The sequence below is a fragment of the Mchenga conophoros genome, linkage group LG11 (genome assembly GCF_057382185.1).
Source record: "Mchenga conophoros isolate Kocher_MC1m ecotype Shallow Benthic linkage group LG11, M_conophoros_male_GT1.1, whole genome shotgun sequence".
NCBI lineage: Eukaryota > Metazoa > Chordata > Actinopteri > Cichliformes > Cichlidae > Mchenga > Mchenga conophoros.
The window spans coordinates 40,131,335-40,152,891 of NC_140536.1; the positions used below are offsets into that span (position 1 = coordinate 40,131,335).

At 39.4% G+C, this 21,557-nt stretch overlaps 1 long non-coding RNA gene across 1 annotated transcript; it reads left to right on the forward strand.

Annotated features, from left to right (window-relative positions):
- The first annotated feature begins 14,209 nt into the window (after nucleotides 1-14,209).
- On the forward strand, nucleotides 14,210-15,432 carry LOC146565114 (uncharacterized). The gene is made up of 3 exons (XR_014894304.1): nucleotides 14,210-14,276; nucleotides 14,386-14,421; nucleotides 15,323-15,432. It is a non-coding gene; the product is annotated as an uncharacterized LOC146565114 (long non-coding RNA).
- The last annotated feature ends 6,125 nt before the right edge of the window (nucleotides 15,433-21,557 follow it).

Genomic DNA, 21,557 nt, shown 5'->3' on the forward strand with positions numbered 1-21,557 from the left:
CTGCGAGGGAGCTAACGGAGCTGTGAAGGGCTGCGAGGGAGCTAACGGAGCTGTGAAGGGCTGCGAGGGAGCTAACGGAGCTGTGAAGGGCTGCGAGAGAGCTAACGGAGCTGTGAAGGGCTGCGAGGGAGCTAACGGAGCTGTGAAGGGCTGCGAGGGAGCTAACGGAGCTGGGACGGGCTGCGAGGGAGCTGGCTGAGCTGGGACGGGCTGCGAGGGAGCTGGCTGAGCTGGGACGGGCTGCGAGGGAGCTGGCTGAGCTGGGACGGGCTGCGAGGGAGCTGGCTGAGCTGGGACGGGCTGCGAGGGAGCTAACTGAGCTGGGACGGGCTGCGAGGGAGCCGACTGAGCTTCTGGTAGCACAACAGGTGAATTAGAAGGCTGAATGTCCGGCTGTGGGGTGGCGCGTCGGCGGCGTGAATGCCGTTTCTTTTTCCCGCAGATGGCTCCAAAGGGCCGGGAAAAACCACATCCGGCCGGTGAAACTGACGCGGCTGCTCCAGGGTGGCTGTTGTCTGTTGCTGCTGGGCCAAGTCTGATATTTCCCGAGTTCGCGCCGCCTCCCGGGCGTTATTCAAATTGGCCAATAGGTCCAAACATCCACTGACCTGGCGGAGATGAGAATTTCCTTTGAGGATTGCTTCGATAGCATTTATCCCCACAATCTTGGCCCTTGTATTGGAAGTGTGAGTTATCCACTCGACTAGGCGTTGGACACGTATCAGATCGCTCTCCCCGGGTAAGTCTGCTGGGTCCATATCTGGTGACGTCGTACTGTCATGGAACGCTGTGCGGCAGGCAGGAGTAGGACCCAAAATGCAGGACTCACAGGCACGAGGGAATAAACTCAAAAGGCAGCTTTATTGCGTAACAGAAGATGATAGGCGATACAAAACTAGACTGGGAAAAACTAACATAAGGCTCACCAGGAAACACGGGGGAATCACACACAGCATGAGGGACGACGTCACGCTGAACAGAGGGAGACGCAGACAGAAATACACAGAGGGTTAACGAGGGAGTGGGAACACACGGGGAACACAGGTGACACTGATAACCATAACGAGACAGGGCGGGGTGAACTGAACACTGACAGGAGAGGTGAAACAAGGAGCACAGAGGTTCAGACAGGAGGAGAGAGAGCACGAGCAGAACACCAACGCAACAGGCAGGGGAGACACGGAACAAACACGAAAGGGGACGAGGGCTCATAAATACATAGAGGGCACACAGGGGGAAGAGAGAGCACGGGGAGAACTTAGACATGATGGGCAGGGGAAGCATGGAACAAAACACAAGGAGAGACGAGGGCCCACAGACACACAGAGGGGCACACAGGGAGACATGAAGGGCAAGGGACCAAAACCAGAAGCCATGGAATAAATCACACACACAAGTACAACAACACGAAAATCACAAAGAACTAAAAACGCTGGGTCAGGAGACCCAGGACCGTGACAGAAATAATTTTATCTGTCAGCCTCACCCATCAAACTCAGGGGGCAGGGTTAACGCTGATCGAGTCAAAACCATTGCTTTGGCCTGGTGGCCATTGTTTCTAGCACACAACATGTGGAAGCTAACAGAACTGAACTTTGAAAAACCCTGTTTGTGTGTCACCAAATACCGTTTTAATATTTTTTTAGCCGAGAATGTAGTGGTTTAATCTTCATGTGTCTGGTCGGTTTGTCAAGATACAGTGCTTCGATGATTTCGGAGATGTCTGCCCAGTCTCACGGCAAAGCGTGGGATAGACCCGCTCGCCTTGCAAGCAATCCCACCGACAAAGCGCAGGCCCCAGTACACAGCTGTAGTAACCCCCGCTGACTTCTTTTACTGAGGTTATATTTATCGGTGTTTTATTTCCTGATATTCTTATGTGTCCTACGTGTTTCAGTCGCCAATTCTGAATTATAACTAACATTAAAAACATGTTTAAGGAGGAGAGAGGGCAAATAAATCTGTTTAACATCTGATCTTTGGGTTTTTGTTCAGTAATCAGCGTGACCTGTGTATAAACGCATAAAAGAGATAACGTTGGTGTTTCTGTCATGTAGTAACTGCTGGCTTTAACTGTACAAAGGTTGTTCGACACTATGAAACACATACAGACTTCATGATTTTCGGCTAATATTTTTATTGTGAATATTAATCATGCTGACCTCGCTCTGTACACCACGGAGCGAGGTCAGCATGTCCACGATATCCTCAGCTCCATGAGTTAACACAAAGTTTCCCAGCTGACTATCTAACTGCCAACTATTCCAGAGATGTGAAAATATACAGCATAAAGAAAAGTGTAAGAGACTCAGCAGCAGATTAGAATAACAGTTATACATTTAATAAATCACCAAATGAATCCAAGAAACGAGCAAACCTGTTCCGACAATTTGAGTTTGTGTTCCCTCAGCTGCAGACTCGCTGCTGTTTAAATGTTTGAAAAGGAAGATTAGATATAAACAAACGTCAAACATAGACTCAGTCTGCCTTCACATTTGATATGAGGCCAGCACGTAAGAGAGATGTGTCCTGTTTTAAGATCATACATGTACAATTGTTGTCTGACCTCCGTCGATCCAGCCGCTCAGAGTCCGTGGTTACCATGGTTACTGCATAAGCAGCATATGGGTGTTTATGTTTTTCATTGCAAAAGAACTGTCTGAATGGTTAACTGAAGTTAACTTGGATAAATTATAGTTAAGGAGTATCACAGATAACGCCCACGTGAGCTGTGTGACTGTTCACCACTACACTGAAATCAGCAGGCTATTACTGAAATACACGTGCTATATCATAAACTATGATATAAATAAGGAGGTCCTACTAACATGTTTAGTTTTAAAGGACACCTTCCTGCCTTTAGTCTCATTCATGAGCAGTATTAGTTTTCTTCTAACATCCAGAAGTCTGCACAATGTGTTTAATAGTTTGTAACAAGCCTTTGACAGGTAAACATAACATGACCGAAAAAGCAAAAAAAAAAAAAAAGAGAGAGAGAGAGTGTTGACATAAGAAGAGAAAATGCTCTCAATTATGGAGACAGGCAAATGGTTCATTTATGTCTGATGTGTGTTTATTCCTCCCTAAATATCGTCGGTGAAGTTTGCCATGCACGTCAGATTTTCCTGCGCATTTTTATACCTCTGCCAACAGAGAGAGAAAAAAAATCACATTCTAACAGACAGCTGGTGCTTAGAATACAGTTGAATAACTATTAAAAAACAGATGATATTTAGATGATAGTTCAGTCTAACACATGTGCCAGTGAACCATTAAACGTCTGTGAAACTATGCAGTTATGAAACGTAACTTTAACCTCAGCCAAACCGATTTGCTCAGCTGTAAATAAAACAGCGAAGTAAACGTGACCCGACAGACAGAACCTGAGTGAATGAAGTCCAGCGTTTAACCACTGAGAGCTAAAACTCAGCTGAGGTTTCAAAGCTGTGTGCCGGTGATTGGACATCAGCCGCTGATGAAGTGCTCTGTAAGGAAACAAGCTCCAGCAGCTCTGCGCTCGGGGAAAAACTATATTTACTTATCTTGTGCAGAAAAATGCGCTGACATTGCTTTATATCGAGCACCGGCTGCCCAGTTAAACTGTGACTATCACCAGGTAACGTAGGCGTGTTTCTTGAATTAGCAGCAGGTGTTAAACAGCTGACAGGTGAGGAGGAGGATGCATGCAGGTAAACTGAGGGTCTGTTGAGCTGATCGCTGGTTTCGTGAGAAAAATGTCAGCTCGTTCTTTATGTTACAGAAGCACAGAGACACAAGACCAGGCGGAAAGAGACGATCGTTCGGTGAAAATGAGAATCTGCGAATGCAACATGTGGAACACGGAGAGTGGAATATGTAAACAAACCGGTTAACGTAACCCCCTCGGTGCACTCTGCATGCTAATTGTTAGCAGAGCTAGTGAAATCTCTGAAAACATCTGAGCACTTTTGCAAACATGTTCTATGTTGACAACCTGACCAGACATACGGCGCGACATTCGCGGCTAAAACACTGTTAAAAGTGTAGCTGGTGACAGAAAAACTGGGTATTTTAAAACTACACCACCACCATTGCTGCCTGTGATTTGATCTGCATTCTGGGATACCTGGCTGCCCCAAGTCTACACAAGCAATCGATTATCTAGGATCGACCTGTTTTGACTTACTTTGCACGGCAACCAATCAAATGTTAGAGAAGCTGCATGGGCAGCGTTAACCCCGCCCCCTGAGTTTGATGGGTGAGGCTGACAGATAAAATTATTTCATGATGAGAGCCAGGCGCCAGGACTGCCAAAATGAAATAAATAACAACAATGACAATAAATAAATAAATACTAAAATACTAATAAATATATCATTAAATAATTAATTAAATGTGTCAATAATTAATTAAAATGTGAAATACATAAATAATTAATTAAATGTGTCAATAATTAATTAAATGTGTCAATAATTAATTAAAATGTGAAATACATAAATAATTAATTAAATGTGTCAATAATTAATTAATTACATGTGTCATAACTATTTATTTAATTAATTAATTCCAATTTTAATTAATTATTGACACATTTAATTAATTATTTAATGGTGTATTTAATTAATTCATTATGGCAGTCCTGGCGTTCCATATTTGTCAGGGCATCTGGTTTGCTTCCCTCAAGATCATGTCAGGTTTCTAGTGTTCTCATGAGTCTCTTCAGGGCCTGCCTGTGTTTCAAGTCTTGTTTTGTCTTATAGCTACTAGCATGTTCCTGCTCATAAACATGTTCATGCCAGGTATCATAGTTGTCACAGTTTGGTCATAGTTATCATTGTTTAGTTGAGTTCAGTTTAGGTTTTAGTCTAGTTCTGCCCCTGGTTACCTGCTGTGTTGATCTCATGTTATCAGCCACAACAAAAGACTCACCTTTTGTTTGAAACTGAGTTCCGTCTCATTCCCTGTCTGCATTTGGGTCCCCTTGCCCTGCCATGACAGTTATGATCTTATAGTTGACAAATAATGTCAGATGTAAAATGCTCTTTCTGCATGAACGTTATCCAAATTTGCAGCTAAATCTTAAACCAGAAATAAAAATCTTGACTTTGGTAGAATGCATTAAATAGTTGTTAACTTAGCTACTGATAAGTTTGTCAACCACAGAGAAACCCTACCTCTTGCACAAGATGTGCAATGCTTTACCAATATTACAAGTCACACAAAAAGCAAGTAAACAAATACTGGCGAAATACTAGCCAACACAAATGTTGAGGTGTTCACAAAATGTTCAGTTTTTTCAATATGGCTACATATCAAAAAAGGGTCCATACCTTGCATTGTAATTTAAAGGAATAACAGCCTGGTGAGCAATTTTGGATAGTTCAATGAAAATGTGCTGAATAGCTTCAAAAGTGTACTTGTATTCCTTTGGAAACTTCTTGATAATTTCTTTAAGCATTGGTTGTTTTGATTTATAAACGGTCTGTCTGCAAGAAATGATTTAAGACTACTTAGCTGACAAAGATTAAGAAGAAGAAAACATGACAAAAATGCTATTTGGTAGGCAGTTTGAAGTTTATCAGAATATTGTAACTACAGGTAATGATTTATTACCGAACTCATCGGCACCTTTCAAGCTATCTGATGTATTGTTTCTATGCATCCCTGTTAAACTATTGCTGATATTTGATATCTTAAGTGTGGACCGCCATGTGTGTGATCTGTAGACCCGTCCTTGCAGGTAACTCTAAATAGAAGGTAAACTCAACAGTATTTTAATGTATTCACCGTTAGGAAGGAACACTATCCTCCTCTCTCCTTTTGGCATTTAAGTTTTGATCGACGTCTGCTGTATGTACCTTTGAATTTCTTTTTGTCATTGTGTGTTTTAAATTCAACACCAAATATTCCACATTGTTAGTAGATCCAACATTTTATTTATTCACCTTTCAATTTTACTTTTTTTTTTAGTAATGCTTCAGAATACCAAGCACTCCTCGCAGTATCGCTCATCTTCAGAATCAGAATCTAGTTAATCTAATCTAATGTTAGGGTATTGTGTTATGTCTAACATGTAAATTTATCAGGGAAAAGGATTATCATTTGTCACATTCAGATACACAAGTTGTTAGCAGTAGAGCGGGTCACCTACTAACTGGAAGGTTGTTGGTTCGATCCCAGTCTGCTCCAGTCTGCATGCCAAATATCCTTGGGTAGGATACTCACCCCAAGTTGCTCTCCGATGCATTCATCGGAGTTTGAATGTGTATGAATGTTAGTTAGGTAGCACTGAAAACCTAGAAGTGTGATTGGGTGAATGAACAAGTTGTATAAAGCACTTTGAGTGCTCAGATGGAGTAGAACCAGTCCATTTACCATAGAAGACAATAAACAGAGGTAAAATTCACCAAGATGTATTTACCAGTCGCGATAGGAAAAGCTGCTCAGATTTGTCATGAACAAATTTGGGTACCTTCCTTAAACACTACCCTTCAATGCAGCCCAGTTTCAGTTGTCTGATAATAAGAAAACGACACGACTTTTGATTGTAGCAGCAATTAACAGAATTTCAGCATTTTTGAAGTAAGATTAAACTTAATTTCTCAGATGAACAGGATCAATGTCTGGGGGTATCAGATGGATAATTTTACTATTACATTTCAGGCTGATTGTGACTGACTGTCATCAGTCTTAAACATTTTAAATAATAAACTACCTGATAAATGTGCATATTTTTTGAAAAAAAATAGCTTTTTAAAAGCGAAAACTACCTACTCCTTAAGTCTATTCAAGAGTTCATCCATGTCTTAGCATGGTACAGGTTCAACAGAAGGCTGATCTAAATTACCCAACAGGCCTGTGGTGGTGAAGAACTCTCTCTATATATATCTGTAGACACAAAAGCACCACAGAAAACAAACAAACAAACTAAAAATTTCACATATGTCCAATAACGATAAATGACAAAAAGGACCAAACCATGTCTTTGACCTGTTTTATTGTTTTCCAAAAATAGTTTCAACTTCTGATATGTCTGACCACAGAACAGTTTTCAATTTAGCCTCAATTTAAAACACACAATGACAAAAAGAAATAACTATTGAGCCAAATTATTCGCCTTTCTGGATTATGTACACATATAGATTTTTTTTTTGCATGAGTTTTAACCAGCAATTGTGGATCACCTAGTGAAATCTGCTGACACTATTTTCCTTGTAAGTAATCCTCCAATACAGTGAACAGAATGTTTTCAATGTAGCACTGCCTGACAGCCCAAAGATCATGTCTATGCAGTTTTTTTTGTTTTTTTTTTTTGTTTTTTTGGCCTTTGTCTTGAGCACAGAGATTTCTCTAGATTCTTAAAATCTATTGATGATAAACATAACTGTAGATGATGAGAGACTCAATCTATTTGTATTATTACATTGAGAAAAAAATTTCTAACATGATTTACTTTTAAGAAAACTGCCTCTCTAAGTTATTATTATTATAGAATATATCATGTTACTACCCTGTTGCCAATTAATCCAATTAGCTGCCAGCTGTTTTTTGTAGTACCACTGACTTTTCGAGCTAGATGTGTTGCTATTAAATTTAAGACGATTTGTTGTTTTTCATATAATGTTAAGTTTTCTCGGTTCAAGCATTTTTGTATGTTTCCTGTGCTTTGTTATGCATAAAATCTGGATTCATGAGTTTGGTAATCATTCAATTATTGCATTATGTGTATTTATTTATATAATCACATTTTTTTTTTTCTGTAATTAAACTTCCTTGGAACTGGGGCTGTCTAGACAAATGTCTAGACAATGTTGTTTTGTAACTTCTGTTTTGTTTGACAAAAGGAATTTCATCATAGATTTCATCATACTTTTTTTTTTCAAAAGTTCTGGTTTTTACTTGAAAGTTTTATTAATTTTTCTATGACAAGAAAAATGTAGTTCTCATACTTATCAATTTCTCATGTCTTAAAAAACATTAAAAGTGAAATAACAAGCTATGCAATCCAAATTCAACATGTTAAAAACAACTTCAGGTATTCTGTCTGGTTCACTTTCATGAATGAATAAGGGAGTAGGGCTCATCTGGCCATGAAACTGCTTTTAAGGTAATTGTCCAATGAAATACGAACATGGGAGAAAATGGGAGACTGTGTATAAAAATGACGGTGACTGTGATTGTTCTTTTTCTCTTGAGTTAAAGCTAAAGTCTGTACTTCAGTCACATATTGATTTTTCGATGTACAATCCACTGTGGTAGTGTGCAGAGACAAAATGACAAGTGTTAAGTTTGTGTCTCTGTACCTATGCTTCGTGTTGTCTCTTTTGCTCTTTTGTTTATAGTTTAGTGTGCTTAGGTTGTGTGCCTAGTTTTGCTTCCCTTGTCTCGTCCTGCCTAATTAGGCCCAGCTGTGTTTCCCTTCTGTCTCCCATTTTCTCATAACTCTGCTGTGTAATTTAGCCCTCTGTCATCACCTGCTTATTATCGTGTCGTACCCTTACATTAGTGAGAGTACGACAAGCATTATGTGTTTCCTCCATGCTCCTGGTTCTAAGTGTAACTTGTTAGTTTCTTAGTCTCTAGTCTCTTAGTTCTCTGTTTCCAAGTTTAGTTTCCTTGTTTCCAGTTATTATGTTCTGTTGCCTGTATTTTGGCATCTGAGTTTTCACAGCACAATAGAAACTGCCTCTTCTTGTTCATCCCTTTTTTTTCCGAGTCTTGCGTTTGGGTCCTTTATCATAGTGAATCATGACACTTTCTGCTCCTGTGCAGAGCTGGTTTTAAAATTTAAATTTGTCTCTTGCCACATCTGCAAGGACAGAAACACCAAATTAAAAGACACGCTTGCACTTCAGTAACCCCTCATTGATAATGAACTACACACTAAAGTAGCAAAGTCCAATATTTATGTGCTAAAACCAACTACGGCCGTTTGGCAGCTTAAGTTAAAATTTATGGTTAAGTTTTCCACTGGTGATTTTTTTTTAGCAGACTCGTTGTATTTGTTTTGTTGTTGTTGTTTGTTTTTTTTCCTGAGTTTGTTTAAAATGTTCAGGCTAAAAAGCAGTCTAATTATTGTTAATTGTTCACAAAGTTACATGAGCAGTACTCTGTACAACTTACATCCTTCAAGAGAAATAATTTAAAGCGTTAATATTTGCTGTCAAATACCCAAGCAGCACAAACACCAGTTGGTGTTCATGATGCAGCAGCAGATTGAGCCAGGACTGGAAACTTTTTCCATCATCTCATCTTTGCAGATCTCCATTTAAAAAGCACCAATTACTCAAAGATAAATATTAGCCTGGATAATCTGATAGTATATAAGGCTTTTTTTTTTTATAAAGTAACAGCTAATGTCAGCTGAAAAACATGTAAGAGTAAAACTTCAGATCCTGATGTGTGAGGACATGGAAGGATTAGCTTTATTTCAGATTTGAGAGACACACTTTATATTTCATAGCTTGTGATGATTCTGTTCTCTTTGTTATTACAGAAGCTGGTCTCAGATTCAGACCTCAGGACTTACAACAGTAACTGCAGCTGTTTTACTGATAAAGTTAAAGACAAACAGTCAAAGCGATTAAACATCCATGTAACTGTGACTATATATCAGCAATAGTAGTTCAAACAGTATCTCAGTTTGGTGTTTCAAAAAGCTGCTGATCTCAGATCTTCACGGCTTGTTTTAAATACTGAACGTGCATGAAGAAGACACAATGTTCTCTCTAGCAGCATTAAATAAAACTTTATTTAGGTCAAAGGTCTTCACATGTATGTTGAAGTAAAAACTATAATCTGGAATTATTTCACACGTTTTTTTGCCAATAGTGTGTTATTTACCATAACGTAATTCAGAGTCATTCATACCAGAATAACCAGAGAGGATAATATATATTGAATATATATCTTTCTGCAGGACTGAATCCTCTGAGGATTATCTGAGTACTTCTGAAATTACAAAGAGGATAGGTCTCTATCACGCTGTTCATGAAATCTTGGGTTATTCATCTTCTGGGGCAGGTCTACAGTGGAGCTTTGACGAGTTCCCAGGGAGTTGGTGGTGAAGATCTTGAGTCCTGTGTGATGCCTGCGACAAACTTCAGGCTTTCCTGATGTTTCTGAAACGATGCCTCTCTCAATGGGTCAACATGACAGCTGTGATGAAAGAAAGGGAGGAAGTTTCTCCAAACCTCTAGACTCAAGAATCCCAGCTTGGTCTTAATGGTCTCCCTCACTAGTTTCCCCCCATAGTGGATATAGCTGTTGGTAATCAGAATCAGAATACTTTATTGATCCCTAAGGGAAATTATTTTGGTTACAGTGCTCCAGTATAAACAGTAACACAGACAGACAATACACTAAGTAAAGAATAGCACAATATATACAATGTATGCATGCATATGCACATATATATACATATAAGTCACTTATTGATAAATAGCTGAATAAGAAAGAAGAACATGTGCAAAAAGGGTGTAGCTATTGCAGTATACAGTGTGTTAGGTGGAGGACTTGTAGAGGGAGATGGCCACAGGCAGGAAAGTTTTCCTGTGTCGTTCAGTGGTGCTTTTCGGTACTCTCAGTCTCTCACTGAACGAGCTCCTGTGACTGACCGGCATGTCATGGAGTGGGTGGAAGGTATTATCCCACATTGTCTTTATCTTGGACAACATCCGCCTCTCCGACACCACCTTAAGGGAGTCCAGCTCCATCCCCACAACATTACTGGCCTTACGGATCAGTTTATTAAGTCTGTTGGCATCTGCGACACTCAGCCTGCTCCTCCAGCATGCAGCAGCATAGAGGATCGCACTGGCCACAACAGAATCATAGAAAATCCTGAGCATTCTTCAGCAGATGATGAAGGACCTCAGTCACCTCAAAAAATAGAGACGACTCTGGCCCTTCCTGTAAAGTGCTGTGGTGTTTTTAGCCCAGTCCAGTTTATTGTCAATGTGTACTCCAAGGTATTTATAGTCCTCCACAATGTCCACATTGATCCCCTGGATTGAAACAGGGGTCAAGTGTTTCCTGGTCTTCCTGAAGTCCACGATCAGTTCCTTGGTCTTTGCCACGTTGAGCTGCAGATGATTCTGCTCACACCACGTGACAAAGGAGTCGACCACAGCCCGGTACTCTGTCTCATCATCCCTGCTGATGCATCCAACCACCGCAGAGTCATCAGAAAACTTCTGAAGATGGCAGGTCTCTGTGCAGTGGCTGAAGTCTGTGGTGTAGAGGGTGAAGAGGAAGGGGGAGAGGACAGTCCCCTGTGGTGCCCCTGTGTTGCTGATCACCTTGTCAGACACACACTGTGGGAGACGTACATATTGTGGTCTTCCTGTCAGGTAATCAACAATCCAGGACACCAGAGAAGCATCCACCTGCATCGCTGCTAACGTATCACCCAGGAGGGTCGGCCTGATGGTATTGAAAGCACTGGAAATGTCAAAAAACATGACCCTCACAGTGCTCACCGGCTGGTCCAGATGGGTATAGGCACGATTGAGGTGTCAGGACTCTCACAAGAGACAACAGCGCTATGTGAAGAGAGAGGGAGGTACAGTGGTGTTGTTCTGGATTCCAGGCTGACTACAGGTGAGGTTTTTTTTTGGGGGGGGGTGAGAGCAGTCACTGCAGTTTCGAATCTGTTGAAGAACAAATTCAACTCATTAGCTCTATTCTCACCTCCCTTACCTCCCCTGCTGTTGGTTGGCCTGAATCCAGTGATGGTCTTCATGCCATTCGAAACCTCTCTCATGCTGTTTTGCTGGAGTTTCCACTCCAGCTTCCTCCTGTAATTGTCCTTAGCCTCTCTGATCTTGTCCTTCAGAAACACCTGAACCCTTCTCACCTCTTTACCTTAGTCACCCACAACGTGTTATTTGGGAAACAATGAACAGTCTGAGCTGGAACAATTGAGTCTGTGCAGAAAGTTATGTAGTCTGTGATACACTCAGTAAGCCCATTGATGTCCTCGGCGTGAGGCTCACAGAGTATCTCCCAGTCGGTCACCTCGAAACAGCCCTGTAGTTCCGCCAAGGCCTCCTCTGACCACCTCCTAATAAGATAAGATAAGACTTTATTGATCCCACAAAGGGGAAATTTTTGCGTCACCTCAGCTGAGGTACAGATATATGAAGGAAATACAAAAATACAAATAAGTACAATCAATGAAAAAAGTAAGATAATACACTATATACAATGGTAGCATACACAGTATGTGATTATGGATATAGTTGGAAATATGGAAGACATAAACTATATAGCTTGGAAGGTCATGGAAGGTCCATTATGCATAAAGTGGTGACTGTGGATGTTCACAGTGTCCAGTGACTTATGACATCGTGATTGAGGAGTTATAGAGTCTAACTGCTGTTGGGATGAATGATCTGCGAAAGCGCTCCTTCCTGCAGCGAGGGTGTTTCAGTCTCTGACTAAAGGAGCTGCTCAGCCCACTCACATACTCACGCAGTGGGTGATGTGGGTAATGCTCCTCGTGGTGACAGGTTCCCTCCTCACCATTGGCACATAGTGGGGGGTGAGGTGAATCAGGTTGTGATCTGACCTTCCAAGTGGGGGGAGGGAGGAGGAGCTGTATGCATCCTTAGCATTAGCATACAGTAGGTCTAAGATTCTCTCCCCCCTGGTGGGACAGTCTACATACTGTTTAAATGCTGGTAATGTATTGTCCATGTAACATGGTTGAAGTCACCCGAGATCAGAATGAAGGCACTTGGGTGCTGAGTGGGTAGTGTCACATGCAGCTCTGGGGTTAGCCGAGGGAGGAACGTAAACAGCCAGCAATCTGACGTGAGCAAATTCCCTGGGCAAATGATACGGCCCGAATCCAACAGCACACAGTTCAATATCCGGGCAACAAAACCTTTCTTTTATTGTTATGTATAACAAAAACAGCAAGCCCACCTCCTTTCTTTTTACCACTACTGATGCTGTCCCTGTCTGCCCGAACAGTATGGAAGCCTTCCAAGGATGTGTTATCGTTGGGAATGTCCTGGTGCATCCATGATTTAGTGAAAGACATAAGACTATACTCCCGGTATTCCCTCTGACTCCGTACAAGCGCTGAGAGCTCATCAATTTTATTTATTAACGATCGCACATTTCCCATACGATAGACGGCAGACACGGTTTATACCTCCTCCTTGCTTTGAGCCTCCGCTGTCTCACCGTCTCCTTCTTTCTTCTCTTCTGTCCTTGACCTCTGCATCCCCGATATGTTTTTATCCAAATTTCAGCTGGTACGTCTGCAGGTCTGGCCAGCGAGTAAACAGTCCATGCAGTATATAGGTGTTGTCCCGTTCCTCGACAAAAGTAGCACTTCTGCGTCCACCAGCAGAACAGAAACTCTCTCAATCCACATGATTGAGGGAAAGATAATAAACAGATAAAAGTACAATTAAGGAAAAAAAGCTAAACTAATGAGAAAAAGCAGGACTAACTGTAACAGGCTACATGCTGGTTGGCACATGCGCACTATTATACTATAGTATAATAGACCTTATTACTATAATAATGTGGACTCTATTAAATGAAAAGAATAAATTACACATCTATGAAACCTGCAGCTACTGTCTTTATTTAAAGTTGTAAGTATTTAAAGTCCATGTTACCGGGCTGTGGAGTTCTCTGTTAGTGTAATGGATTTAAAACTGTTTAAATCTTCAATTTTATCTCAAAGGACAACATGATATTTCTTCCAGTTTATATTTAACTAACTGCAACAATATTTTCAGTCACAATTACGTTATCAAGGGGTGGCAATACATTCTTAACTTTTAGAACAGGAGGAAGACGTTATGCATTGTATCTTTTTAAATACTGATAAAGACACTAATTACAATGTATTTTAATATCCTTGATCCTTGTACTCTTTGAAACCTCTCTGTTGACTATCAGTAAATTTCTGAAACCAAGTCAGCATGAAATCAAATTAGGGATGAGGCAATTGGGCTTTTGTTTGTTTGTTTTTTGTTTTTTTTTGGTTAAGAAATAAGTCATTTCCTGATTTTGCAAGTATACAAATGTAAGAGTATATAAACACTAGTCTCAGAGCTTTTCATCACCTCTATGGTGGAAGACTGAAGCTACTGGCTCACAGTGAAAAGAAAGAAGACCTTCTACAAAAGGTCTGGTACAAACTCTCAAATTATCTTTTCTCCTTTCTTTAAAGATTTGTCAGTACTTATGTCTTCTGTTTTTTCACAGAGACACCATGAAGCTCCTGGTTGTGGCTGCACTTCTTTGTGGATCGATGTTTCTGACCACTGCTTGTGAGTATTGCCGTATAATGAGAAGTATGTAAATATATGTCAGTATGTACGTGTTTAAATAATCAGTCGCCATCTATTGTTTTGCTGTGTTCATTTCTGCCACGTGAAGACGTCAGCGGTGGTGCAGGAGGTTTAATTCCAACTGGTCAGTGGACATTTCCATATTTTCACCAGAGTTAATCACATTTATAAAGAAAAGAAAATCAATTGTGTCATGCATGATGCGACTCTCAGTTTAGAATGTAGAGAACACATTTTAAGGAATGAAAGAAAAACAAAAATGCATTTTAAAATTTATATTTATATATCACAGAGTGAGAGAGAGAGAGAGATTGTGAAATTTAACTTTGACGTAGAAATAGTGTCCAAAGAAAACGAAAATAAAAACAGTCACAAGCCAATTTAAAGACCTTTTAGATACATTAAAGTTGTTCATTGAATATAAATTGTATAACTAAAAAGACCATATTGGTTTCTCACAGCTGTCTAAGTCTGAACACAAGTTAAATACCAAAAGTGTCAGCCTCATATCAGCCTCATATCAGCCCTTCTGGCTATTAAAAAGTTGAAATCCAAAGCTGACCATACTTTGCCATCATGTCCCCTCAGCTTTAGAATGACTAGAGATAACACTTGCAGAATCAGCTGCTAAAACACATCTGCATTGACTTGTATTTAAGTGATCATGTTTTGTTCTGTTCAGTTCTCTTTGTAAATATACTAATAATCATAAAATCAATAACAATTTTTAATGAAACTTTGTGTTTTGAAATTTTACTGCCTATTACTTGAAATGATTAATTTGATGAAAATGATTAATAATCAATAAAAAAAAGATTACAGCTGCATTGATATAATTACAATATATAATTGTGAGGTAGTCAAAGTGCCCTGTATATTGTCAATCACTTAAATATGTAATATTTAATTGTCAAGCTGGTATTTGTATGGTTGTTTTTTTTCAATATTGTACATGTCATAATAAAAAATCAAACAGTACAATATCAGCTGGAGATACATACATACAGCTATTTATCTGTTCCCAGCAAAGAGTTACCGGTTCAACATGTCCTCTGGTTGTCCTTATGGTTGGACTCATTTCAATCAACGCTGCTTTGTCTACATTCCACGATCCATGAGTTGGGCTCAAGCTGAGGTAAGTTTCTCTTATTGTGTGGATGCTTTAAGCATCCACACTATTGAGTTCCTGTTTCTCTTTATTCTTTATTATTGTGTGGATGCTTTAAGCATCCACACTATTGAGTTCCTGTTTCTCTTTATTCTTTATTATTATTGTGTGGATGCTTTAAGCATCCACACTATTGAGTTCCTGTTTCTCTTTATTCTTTATTATTATTATTGTGTGGATGCTTTAAGCATCCACACTATTGAGTTCCTGTTTCTCTTTATTCTTTATTATTGTGTGGATGCTTTAAGCATCCACACTATTGAGTTCCTGTTTCTCTTTATTCTTTATTATTATTATTATTCTAGTTGCTTCCGTACACTTTTTGGCACTTAACTACTTCCACAATTTTCAGCCGATTTTCACCGTTCAAATTTTAAACTATTCTGCTATTTCTGCTAATTTACGCTACGATTTTTGCTATTTTTAACTATTATACTTTTTAAAATATTCCACTTTTTTCCTTTAATTTGTCCCATTGAAATGAATGGGAAACTTCAGCAATTCTGCTAAAATTTGCTTGTTTTTGAAACTTAACTACTTCCTCATATTTTCACCTAGAACAACCATTCAAACTTTAAAATGTTCACAAATTATTGGGCTATTCAGGTATGATTCAGCTTTTTCAATCTTTTACTGTTTTACTTTTATGCCTCTTAAAGTTTTGAGTTGCAAAATTGTGATTTTTCACAAAATACATGTGTTGTTATGGTTGCTATGCTCTTGGCTTCCAGTGTGCCACTGAAGGTTTTGCAATTTTCACTTCATGTCCGAACAACTTCCTGCTACTTGCTCAATTTTCACTCAACTTCCACAAATTATACATCAAAACGTAGGTATTTTTGCTGGCTTTCAGAAAATGTCACCATCATTGTTGTGGGATTTATAGAGTTTTTGCAAATCTCCTCAGACTAACACAAGGTCAGAAAACTCTCCATATAAAGTGAATGGAGAGCTTGTTCAAAATCACCACTGGATTTCTGTAATGAGAGGCATATTCGAATCGTCATATCTCCTTAACGAAGCAAAGTTAAGACATGAGGCTTGTCCCCGAATATCTTCAGACACCCTGACGCTCACAATTCAAGAATTTCTTTCTCACCTATTACCGTTCTGAAATGAGTTGGACTTGTTTGAGGGTAGGAAATTCGTCCTTCGCTCAGATTTCTTCAGATTTAAAACTCTGGAAATGAACCACTTTTTTCTCTCGTCATAATTTTTTTTTGGATTTCCACAGAGACCTGAAAATTTCCATGACTGTTCCACCAAAGCTGCTGTCTCTTACGGTGAAAGAATGATATCGATACTCCAAATAGATTTCGAGTTACAAAGCGTTGTTTGAGGGCAAGTCAAGGCAGTTTTTGCTTCGCTCTACTCAGTTATGGTGCATTAGAAGTCAAATATCTTTAATAATTCATATTTTAATGATAAATTGTAAACACTGGAAGATTCCCCCATCTCTTCTGAACAAAACGGTGTAAGAATGACCGCTCTAGCCCCTACGGTTTGGGAATTATGGTCATTTGTTTGAGGGGAGTCCTCACTATGAGAAATAGGCTGCAATAATCCTGTGCCTCTCTGTGCTGCGTGTGTAAAAAGAGGCACATGTTTTGGCGGGAAAAAGTACACAGGCTCTCTGATTGGTGGATTCAAATTCAGCAGCTCCCAGGCTGACCTAGAAACTTACTTCTCTCTCCCTGTGCATTTTTTTGCTGATTTTTTCATTTAAAAAATATATTTGAGGGACCCTCAGCATGTTCAGCATTTTTTCAGCTGTCCATTTTGCTTTTCCAATTTTTCTGTTTAACTGATTACTATTGTGCTAAATCATACTATTTCTGCTATTTTATAAGATTTGTGCCTAATATAGTATTTCTGCTAAATTACAGTATTTCTGCTTTTTATACTATTTGTGCTAAAACATAGTATTTCTACTAAATGTAGTATTTATGCTTAATCATACTATTTCTGCTTTTTATGGGATTTGTGCCTAATATAGTATTTCTGCTTTTTATAGGATTTTTGCTCAAACATAATATTTCTACTAAATGTAGTGTTTATGCTTAATCATCCTATTTCTGCTTTTTATAGGATTTGTGCTTAATATAGTATTTCTGCTAAATTATAGTATTTCTGCTTTTTATAGTATTTGTGCTAAAACATAGTATTTCTACTAAATGTAGTATTTATGCTTAATCATAGTATTTCTATATATTTCTATATATTTCTGCCAGGTCCCCAGGCAGCCAATCCTCTGTGAGGACTTAGACATTCAAATTTTCAAATCAGGGCCTGCACGGTTTCCCAGCCAATCATATATGTGTCCTGACGTATTCAAATTTGCATATTGGGGAATTCGTGGCTTCTAAGTCAACAAGTCATCCATGTCATATATCTCTAAAAATTCATATTTTAATGATAAATTGTCAACACTTGAAGATTCCCCCATCTCTTCTGAACAAAACGGTGTAAGAATGACCGCTCTAGCCCCTATGGTTAGGAAATTATGGTCATTTGTTTGAGGGGAATCCTCACTATGTGAAATAAACTGAAAGAAGCAGGTCTATGTCTCTGTGCTGCGTGTGTAAAAAGATGCACCTGTTTTGGTGGGAAAACGTAAACAGCCTCTCTGATTGGTGGATTCAAATTCAGCAGCTCCCAGGCTGACCTAGAAACTTAGTCCTCTCTCCCTGTGTGTGTTGTGTGTGTGTGTGTGTGTGTGTGTGTGTGTGTGTGTGTTTAGTGGGAGAGAGAGGACCCTGCCCTTATTTGGCAGCATGTCATTGTAGGATTTAAATTGAATATAGACTGGTTGACTGGATTAGAGCCTGTGTTTGTGTGTCCCTCTGTGCATTTGTGTTTCAATATGCCTCCATATTTGTAATTTTGTAAGTTATTACTATTCTGCTAAATGATACAATTTCTGCTTTTCATAAGATTTGTGCCTAATATAGTATTTCTGCTAAATTATAGTATTTATTATTTTTATAGGATTTGTGCCAAACATAGTATTTCTGCTAAATTATAGTATTTCTGCTTTTTATACTATTTGTGCCTAATATAGTATTTCTGCTTTTTATAGGATTTGTGCCTAATATAGTATTTCTGCTTTTTATAGGATTTGTACCTAATATAGTATTTCTGCTTTTTATAGGATTTGTGCTTAATATAGTATTTCTGCTAAATTATAGTATTTCTGCTTTTTATAGTATTTGTGCTAAAACATAGTATTTCTACTAAATGTAGTATTTATGCTTAATCATAGTATTTCTATATATTTCTGCCAGGTCCCCAGGCAGCCAATCCTCTGTGAGGACTGAGAAATTCAAATTTTCAAATCAGGGCCTGCACGGCTTCCCAGCCAATCATATATGTGTCCTGAGGCATTCAAATTTGCATATTGGGGCCTTCATGGCTTCTAAGCCAGCCAATCATATCTGAGGGCTGAGGAATTCAAATCCACAAATCAGGGCCTGCACAGCTTCCCAGCCAGCCAATCATGTATGTGGGCTCCAGGTATTCAAATTTGCATATTGGGGAATTCGTGGCTTCTAAGTCAACAAGTCATCCATGTCATATATCTCTAAAAATTCATATTTTAATGATAAATTGTCAACACTTGAAGATTCCCCCATCTCTTCTGAACAAAACGGTGTAAGAATGACCGCTCTAGCCCCTATGGTTAGGAAATTATGGTCATTTGTTTGAGGGGAATCCTCACTAAGTGAAATAAACTGAAAGAAGCAGGGGCCCGTTCTTCGTACGTCGCTTACTACATCCAAGATCAAATGACACATCCAAGATCAAATCATCGCGCTAACCGTGAGCTCGCTAATCCGGTTCCCCGAACACACCTGCTGTTGACGATTACTACAGCTGGACGCAGGAATGTGACATCACTGGGTGTCGTAAAAGGGGCTACGCATCGATAGTAGAAACATTGATCGGCAACCCGCTGATTGGTCGGCGAAAATGTCCAAGGGGCGTGCTCGGTATTTTCCGGCAGCAGAGCATGAACTCATGAGTGAGGGATTTCAGGAGTTTCAGAGTTTAATTAAAACGCAAGAGAACACTGCAAAGGCTGCAAAAGCAAGGAGAGAGGGCTGGCAGAAAGTTGCTGACAAATCAAACTCGTAGGTAATTTAATAATAATAATAATAATGGATTGGATTTATATAGCGCTTTCCAAGGCACCCAAAGCGCTGTACGATACCACTATTCATTCACTCCCACATTCACACACTGGTGGAGGCAGCTACGGTTGTAGCCAGGCTGCCATATCGCGCCATCGGCCCCTCTGGCCAACACCAGTAGGCGGTAGGGTAGATCTATCATATGACACTATATTGTCCAATATCATATGGCATTATATTATATTATAATATGTTATATTATATCCCCTTTCACATTAGAGCCACAACAGGACCCACAAGAACATGGGAACAAGTAAAAGTGGAATACAGGAGTATTCTACAGAATGGTAATATTTATCTCTTAGATTGCTTTGCGTCTCTTGGCAAGGTAATACTGGCCTGTAATACTCTGTTAGTTTGTTCATAACAGCAACCAAGAAAAGGGCAGAGCAAAAAAAGACAGGTGGTGGTCCTGCACCCCCTCGTCAACAAGTTGGTTAAGTAAATAATACCCTCACGGGAATATCGATATCTCTCTATGAGCACACTGTCGCGCTGAGCTAAAGGATCCTGTCTGTTCCGCAATATACGCTGAATTCTGAGGACTCTCCTTATCAATCTTGCACCTTCCGCAATGGGTTGGTCGCGTATACGGACAGGACATGGCTGCGACAGGCTTCCCAAATCCACCTTCGCTTTTATAGCCGTGGTCTCTCATCTTGATTACACGAAGTAATTTACAATTACTACTCTGAAATATGAATTACATCTGTAATAATCACATACATGTAATAGAATGTTAATAGTACATTTCCCTTTTTTAGGAAATGACCTGTATGTATCTGTGTGACATCAATAAAAGGATCAAGTGCTGCATTATCTTTAGTTACATTGATAATATTTATTTATGGTGAAACAGTGGAAAAATATCGCTGTTGCTTTCGTATAAATGAAGCGGACATACCTGCGTGGCCGCGATCTAATCCTGTTTACATAAAGTAAACCTGCTCCCGAGCAGGTTTACGCTTACGGCTCTGTTGCTATGACAGCAAGTCCCGGATGAGCTTCGGGGAACCGACTGATCCAGGATCACGCGAAATCGTCAACAATCTAATCCGGCTAACCTACTTAGCGAGGTACGAAGAACGGGCCCCAGGTCTATGTCTCTGTGCTGCGTGTGTAAAAAGATGCACCTGTTTTGGCGGGAAAACGTAAACAGCCTCTCTGATTGGTGGATTCAAATTCAGCAGCTCCCAGGCTGACCTAGAAACTTAGTCCTCTCTCCCTGTGTGTGTGTGTGTGTGTGTGTGTGTGTGTGTGTGTGTGTGTGTGTGTGTGTGTGTGTGTTTAGTGGGAGAGAGAGGACCCTGCCCTTATTTGACAGCATGTCATTGTAGGATTTAAATTGAACATAGTTAGACTGGTTGACTGGATTAGAGCCTGTGTTTGTGTGTCCCTCTGTGCATTTGTGTTTCAATAAGTTATTACTATTCTGCTAAATCATAGTATTTCTGGTACTTTTCGGTACTTGTGCTAAATACAGTATTTCTGCTAAATCATACTATTTCTGCTTTTCATAGGATTTATGCCTAATATAGTATTTCTGCTAAATTATAGTATTTCTGCTTTTTATAGGATTTGTGCCTAACATAGTATTTCTGCTAAATTATAGTATTTCTGCTTTTTATAGGATTTGTGCTTAACATAGTATTTCTGCTAAATTATAGTATTTCTGCTTTTTATACTATTTGTTCTAAATTATAGTATTTCTGCTTTTTATAGGATTTGTGCTTAATATAGTATTTCTGCTAAATTATAGTTTTTCTGCTTTTTATAATATTTGTGCTAAAACATAGTATTTCTACTAAATGTAGTATTTATGCTTAATAATAGTATTTCTATATATTTCTGCCAGGTCCCCAGGCAGCCAATCCTCTGTGAGGACTGAGACATTCAAATTTT